The sequence below is a fragment of the Choloepus didactylus genome, chromosome 7 (genome assembly GCF_015220235.1).
Source record: "Choloepus didactylus isolate mChoDid1 chromosome 7, mChoDid1.pri, whole genome shotgun sequence".
NCBI classification, from domain to species: domain Eukaryota; kingdom Metazoa; phylum Chordata; class Mammalia; order Pilosa; family Megalonychidae; genus Choloepus; species Choloepus didactylus.
Window position 1 is genome coordinate 38379059 of NC_051313.1, and position 7282 is coordinate 38386340.

Here is a 7282-nt window from a genome sequence, read left to right on the forward strand (position 1 = left end):
ACAGCCTCCTTTTTTATTAATATAAGGGAACCCGGGTCGGTCCCTTTTATGTAAATCCGAAAGCCCCAAGTTCGACCGAGGAGCCAAGAGGGATCAGCAGGGAGCTGCACAGTGAGATTTAAATGTGAGCAGTCACCTGTAGGTGCAGTGTGGTGATAACCTCCATAGATACCCCAGGTAATGGGTTCTTCAGGAGGCTTGCAGTTCAGGGGAGCCCATTTTAGAGTTAGGTAAAGATCAGTGGCGTAAGGCTTCCAATAAGTGGCTAATGTTTCACATCCCCAATATGCACAGTAATATTGGTTGGGAGTATTACAGTAAGGTTTTCCAGAGTTTGAGGATGGGCACATGTAATATTGGGCTTGATTCCAACCAGTGGGGCGTACTAAAGGAGTGGGAAATAAATCAGTTGCGTTGACAAGAAAAGAAGGTCGCCCTGCTGTAACTTGGGTTTGTATAACTGTGGAATCTTCCCATCGTGCCAAGGTCCATTTCCAAGGTTGGTGGGGGGAGTGGGGCTGAGAGATGGCCCGGGCAGAAGAGGCGAGAGCCAACATGATCGTAAGAAGGGAAGCAATACTAGGGTGAGGGTTGTGGAGGTGTAGGGGGCTGGCTTTTGCCTGCCTATAGAGGCGTATAATTTCTCTGATCTCTATATTCTCTGGGGTCTCACTCGGTCTGGGGTTCAGGCTCAGGTGTACTGTTGTCATCTGGTGCACCAGGCTGCGGAGACGACGGCGTTCTCGTCTCGTTAGACGCGTGGTTGCTGGTGGCGGGCCGGATTGCCCTTCCTGGGATCCAGATTGGTTGTGCTGCATCATCTGGGAAAACACAAGCAAACCCGCGCCCCTGGGCGAGGAGTGGGGAGGGACCCTTCCAGGCATTAGTCTCTGGGTCCTTCCAGTAAACCATCGGGGCCTGGGTGGGCCTATACGAGGGCCCCCAATGTTTATGTAGGGGCGAAAGCCCTTCTTTATTGAATGTGAGTAGATTAAGGTGAATAAGGGCTGCTATGATAAGGTCCCCTGGAGTTGCCTGGGGGAGCATTGCCCTTTCTTTTTCAATTTGTGTTTTTAAGCGGCAATGGACGGCTTCCACAATGGCTTGCCCCTGTGGATTATAGGGGATGCCGAAATGATGGGTGATGTTATATAACTGAAGGAAGGCCGCAAAGGAGGCACTGCGATAGGCAGGCCCATTGTCTGTTTTTAGGTCCCAGGGAACTCCCATGAAGAGAATTCCTTGTCTTAGGGCCTTGATACAGTGTTTGGCCGTTTCCCCGGCAAGGGGGACTGCATAACACATGGCCGAGAAGGTGTCAATTATTACATGCACATATTTGAGGCGTCCAAAGGACAGAACGTGAGTTACATTTAGGCCTCGTGGGTTGACTCCCTGAGGTTGCAGGGGGCCAAGCGGCGCAAAGGGCGCACAAGTTGCACAATTGCGGACAAGATGTTTACAGGTATCTAGGGGGAGGCCACATAAATGATGCAATGACGTAGCCGAAAAGTGAAACCTGGAATGCAATAACTTGGCCTGGTTAACAGCATCCCCCGGAGGGGCTGCCGTGTGGGTCAGCATAGCTTGGATATTCTGAGGTGAGACCGCTTGGTTTACTATAGAGGAAGCGCCTTGGCGTCCTCAGAGGCCACCAAGATGTTATCCATGTAATGGATGAGCATGGCCCGCTTTCGCAGGGGGGCCACTGTGTGATTAACATACATTTGGCAGATGGCCGGACTGTTACGCATCCCTTGAGGGAGGACTTTCCATTGGTACCTGCTAGCCGCGCCCGCGTGATTGGGGACGGGAACTGTAAAGGCAAAGCGCGGGTGGTCTCGCTCATGTAGCGGGATGGAAAAGAAACAGTCTTTGATGTCAATGGTGGCTACGTGATAGTGGGCCGGGATGGCCACCGGATGGGGGAGGCCAGGCTGCGGGGAACCCATGGGAAGAATTGATCTCCCGCAGATCATGGAGGAGTTTAAATTTCCAGAGGGCCTGGCACGGGAGTGGGGGTAGGGGCAGCGTTGCCCCAAGGGTTGCCTTGAGGTGTAGAAGGCAGCCAGGGGTTGTTAGTCGGCAGGGTGGGAGGAGCAGCGGCAGCTGCCGGTAGCGGCTCCGAGGGGGAGCTTGTCGAAGGGGGAGGCGGAAGTGGGAGGCCCCAAGCGTCGCAAGATGGCGGCGCGGTAGGCGTGGCTAAGACACAAGATGGCGGACTAGCTCCGCCCTGTGAAAGGGCGGGGCCTAAGGCATAAGATGGCGGACTAGCTCCGCCCTGTGAAAGGGCGGGGTCTAAGGCATAAGATGGCGGACTAGCTCCGCCCTGTGAAAGGGCGGGGCCTAAGGCATAAGATGGCGGACTAGCTCCGCCCTGTGAAAGGGCGGGGTCTAAGGCATAAGATGGCGGACTAGCTCCGCCCTTTGAAAGGGCGGGGTAAAGCGCATGCGGTTTCCGGTCTGGCTTAGGGCTGACGTCATCACTAGAGCACTTCCTCCCCTCAGTAGAAGAAGAAGGAGGAAGTTCGCCATTTTGAAGCAGTCTGGGGGGGGCAGTTGCAAAGAGGTACAGGGCGCCAAACAAAGAGAGAAAGACAGAAAGGAGGACAGCAAAGTAATGGAGGGGAAGAGGGAGAGCGTTAGGAAGAATGGGGGTTATAGAAGAAAAGAAGGAGAGGTAGCCGGGATAATTGGGGAAGGGAGGAGCGGCTCCGGAGCGGCGAGGGAGAGGCGGCCCCTAACGCGGAGCGGCGAGGGAGAGGCGGCCCCTAACGCGGAGCGGCGAGGGAGAGGCGGCCCCTAACGCGGAGCGGCGAGGGAGAGGCGGCTCCGGGAGCGGCGAAGGAGAGGCGGCCCTTACCTTGCAGGCGAGGAGAAGGGGAGCTGGAGAGGCGTCCGGGCGAGCGGGTGGTGTACTGGATCGCTGCGTGGAGAGGTCGCGCCCCACGTTGGGCGCCAGTTGCGGTCGCAGTTGATTCGTCTGGGGGGGGGGTGGCGGCCGGTAGCTAAATCCTAGGCTCCCAGGCTTGCTCTGAGGGTACCGGCGGCGGGGGCTCTTTCCCGGAGGCGAAGGCGAGGCGGGGGACTTGGCCAGGTCCCCGGCGGGGGGGGCGTGCGAGGTGTGGAGGGCGGCGAGAAGGAACAGGCAGGACACGGTTCTTTGAGGGTGAAGAAGCTAAGAGAGCGAGAGAGAGCTTTATTAGGGGAGAGCACCAGCTTATATTGGGTGATTAGGGGGGCGGGGTAGCTGTAGAGGTCAAAGGCTTGGATTGGTTCAGAGAGGGTGCAGAGGTTGATAGACAGGGGGCGGGAGTTGTTCCGGTAACTGAGCATGCTCACTAGAGGTGGGGGAGTTGCTCTGGCAACGAGGAGTGTCCGAGCAGGACAAGGGGGTGGGGAAAAGGCGGTTCCCTCCGGCAAGCCTCTCCCAACAGTGGTATTTTGGGTGAGGAAATGGGGCCTGCCTCTGGCCTCACTTTCCCAGGCCCGGGGGGCTGTGGAGGGCGCTGTCGCCCGTGCCCACCACCCTCCCCAGGGGCGGATCCGGTCCCCTGGCCCAGGCCCGCCAAGTTGAAGCACGTAATCAGTGTCCCGCAACTCTGGAAGTCAGTCTGGCAGTTCCTTAGAAAACTAGATATAGAGCTACCATTCGATCCAGCGATTGCACTTCTCGGTATATACCCGGAAGATCGGAAAGCAGTGACACGAACAGATATCTGCACGCCAATGTTCATAGCAGCATTATTCACAATTGCCAAGAGATGGAAACAACCCAAATGTCCTTCAACAGATGAGTGGATAAATAAAATGTGGTATATACACACGATGGAATACTACGCGGCAGTAAGAAGGAACGATCTGGTGAAACATATGACAACATGGATGAACCTTGAAGACATAATGCTGAGCGAAATAAGCCAGGCACAAAAAGAGAAATATTATATGCTACCACTAATGTGAACTTTGAAAAATGTAAAACAAATGGTTTATAATGTAGAATGTAGGGGAACTAGCAGTAGAGAGCAATTAAGGAAGGGGGAACAATAATCCAAGAAGAACAGATAAGCTATTTAACGTTCTGGGGATGCCCAGAAATGACTATGGTCTGTTAATTTCTGATGGATGTAGTAGGAACAAGTTCACTGAAATGTTGCTATATTATGTAACTTTCTTGGGGTAAAGTAGGAACATGTTGGAAGTTAAGCAGTTATCTTAGGTTAGTTGTCTTTTTCTTACTCCCTTGTTATGGTCTCTTTGAAATGTTCTTTTATTGTATGTTTGTTTTCTTTTTAACTTTTTTTTTCATACAGTTGATTTAAAAAAGAAGGGAAAGTTAAAAAAAAAAAAAAAAGAAAAAAGACAAACAAGGAAAAAAAAAAAAAAGATGTAGTGCCCCCTTGAGGAGCCTGTGGAGAATGCAGGGGTATTCGCCTACCCCACCTCCATGGTTGCTAACATGACCACAGACATAGGGGACTGGTGGTTTGATGGGTTGAGCCCTCTACCATAAGTTTTACCCTTGGGAAGACGGTTGCTGCAAAGGAGAGGCTAGGCCTCCCTGTATTTGTGCCTAAGAGTCTCCTCCTGAATGCCTCTTTGTTGCTCAGATGTGGCCCTCTCTCTCTGGCTAAGCCAACTTGAAAGGTGAAATCACTGCCCTCCCCCCTACGTGGGATCAGACACCCAGGGAAGTGAATCTCCCTGGCAACGTGGAATATGACTCCCGGGGAGGAATGTAGACCCGGCATCATGGGATGGAGAACATCTTCTTGACCAAAGGGGGATGTGAAAGGAAATGAAATAAGCTTCAGTGGCAGAGAGATTCCAAAACGAGCCGAGAGATCACTCTGGTGGGCACTCTTACGCACACTTTAGACAACCTTTTTTAGGTTCTAAAGAATTGGGGTAGCTGGTGGTGGATACCTGAAACTATTAAACTACAACCCAGAACCCATGAATCTCGAAGACAGTTGTATAAAAATGTAGCTTATGAGGGCTGACAGTGGGATTGGGAATGCCATAAGGACCAAACTCCACTTTGTCTAGTTTATGGATGGATGTGTAGAAAAGTAGGGGAAGCAAACAAACAGACAAAGGTACCCAGTGTTCTTTTTTACTTCAATTGCTCTTTTTCACTCTAATTATTATTCTTGTTATTTTTGTGTGTGTGCTAATGAAGGTGTCAGGGATTGATTTAGGTGATGAATGTACAACTATGTAATGGTACTGTAAACAATCGAAAGTACAATTTGTTTTGTATGACTGCGTGGTATGTGAATATATCTCAATAAAATGATGATTAAAAAAAAAGTTAAAAAAAAAAAAAGTTATTATCTTGGTTATACATTCTTTAAAATATACCTTTTCACAGGGAGCAAGAAATATTGCACATAAGTCTTTAAGACTGGAATGATCCAGCAATATCACAAAGCACAGGTAAACACATATAGAAAAGTAGCCCAAGGTTGATCCCTGTAGCCTGGGAGGCCAGCTCCAGGTCCTGGGGCAGCTGCAGGAGGTCAGGTTGCGCTTCTCCACCTCCCCCAGCTTGTGGTGCAGCAATGTTTCGCAGCCCTGCTAGAACTTGGTCTCCATGAGCTTCAGCAGCGAGCTGTTCTTGAAGCCATTCGCGTCCCCAGTGCAGCTGCTGTAGTTGAGGAAGTTTCCGATTTTCAGGATCAGCTGCTGGCTGATGAGCATACTCTCATGTGCAGCACAACAGCTGTGCCCTCAAACAGCAACTTTCACTCCACCAGCAGCTGGCAGCAGAGAATGTCCAGCGGGAGGAAGGAAACGTGATCACCATCAGCCAGCTTGGTCCACTCCTCCAGGAACGACCTCAGGTTTTCAGTCTCGTTCTTCTCAGGAAGGAGTTTCAGGAACTGAGAACACCTCCATGTTAAACTTGGTGATGTCCCAGCATGGATCATTGTGGTGACTGCTTCACTGGAGCACTTAAACTGCTTCAGTAAGATGTTCAGTTTCAGGCTCTTCTGAAGTCACAAAAAGTAATTTCCTTGGATTCCTTCCTGGCTAGGACAGCCGCAGACCCTTGGGCTTGGAGGTGGGGAAAGAGAATTGCTGTTTGATACAGGAGAAGTTGGATTCTACCCTCTTGGAGCCCAGGCTGCTCAGGGAGGCCCACATGGAGTGGCACTTTGGGGCCACCTTGGACGGCAGTTTCTCCCAGTTGAGTTCTTCATGTGCATTGTGGGTGGAGTGAAGACCAAAGAATGGAGCCAGGTGAGGAGCCCAAGAAGGACTCTCCAGGCAGCCGTGAGGATGGCTTCACTACTGAGCATGCTGCTCAGGCTGCTGAGCCATGGTGGCTGACATGGCCCTTTGGCTGGTGTTTGACAGCTGCACCATACCCACTCCCAAGCCAGATGCCTGGTTAGCCAAATACCCACCATCCCAAGTCACCAGCTATGGGGACCCTGGTTCCTCCAACTCTGAGTTTGTAGGGCACCCAACTGGGGTGATGTGCAGAGCCTAGAGGCAGCCTGGGAGGCTTTGCAGACCAGTAGGCAGGGCATCCCACCAGGCACCCTGTGCCAGCTGGCTATCATCCACCATATGCTCTTAGGCAAGTGGCTGATGAACCTCGCAGCTGGCTTCAAGCTGGGCCACTCCTAGGCTAGCATTGCCTGGGATATGGTTGAAGGCCAACTTCAGGTGACAAAGATGAGCCCACAGGCCAAGGATAATGGGTGCCAGATCATCTGTGTGTACACGGACGACTTCATGGATAGCTCATGTCCATTTTTGTGGCAGGCATTAAGTGCCTGCTTTTCTACAAGCCTGACGTCTACACCTATCTGGGTATCTACTAGGCCAATGGCTTGCACCTCTACCCCACTCTCTGTGAGAGCCGTTTCCTGTTGGGAGGCAATGCTCATAGCTTCTGGGTGCTGGACCGTGCCAACAATACGGAACTGACCTAGTAGGGCCAGGTGGGGGAGCCCACCCTCTTCCTTCCCTCCTGGGGATGGCTCCTCCCATCTTCCTTCTCCTCATCCCAAAGAGCCCAACCCCCCCCCCCCCCACCCTGAAGACTGGACTTGCTCACTGGGGAACTGCCTGCAGCTTTGAAACCCATGAAACTCTGCCCTCTGTTCAGGGCAGACTCAAGCCCCATAGGCTAGGAGCCCTCAGCCTGTCTCTTTGCTACTGCTCCCATCCATTTCCCAAGACCACTGGCTGGGTCCAGACACCCGGGGGAAGAGCCTTCCTTGGATACCCCCATCATTGGCTGTACCTCCCCCTCTGCCTGCATTTC

At 52.3% G+C, this 7282-nt stretch overlaps 1 pseudogene; it reads left to right on the top strand.

Annotated features, from left to right (window-relative positions):
* The first annotated feature begins 508 nt into the window (after positions 1–508).
* On the top strand, positions 509–6947 carry LOC119540268 (annotated as a pseudogene).
* The last annotated feature ends 335 nt before the right edge of the window (positions 6948–7282 follow it).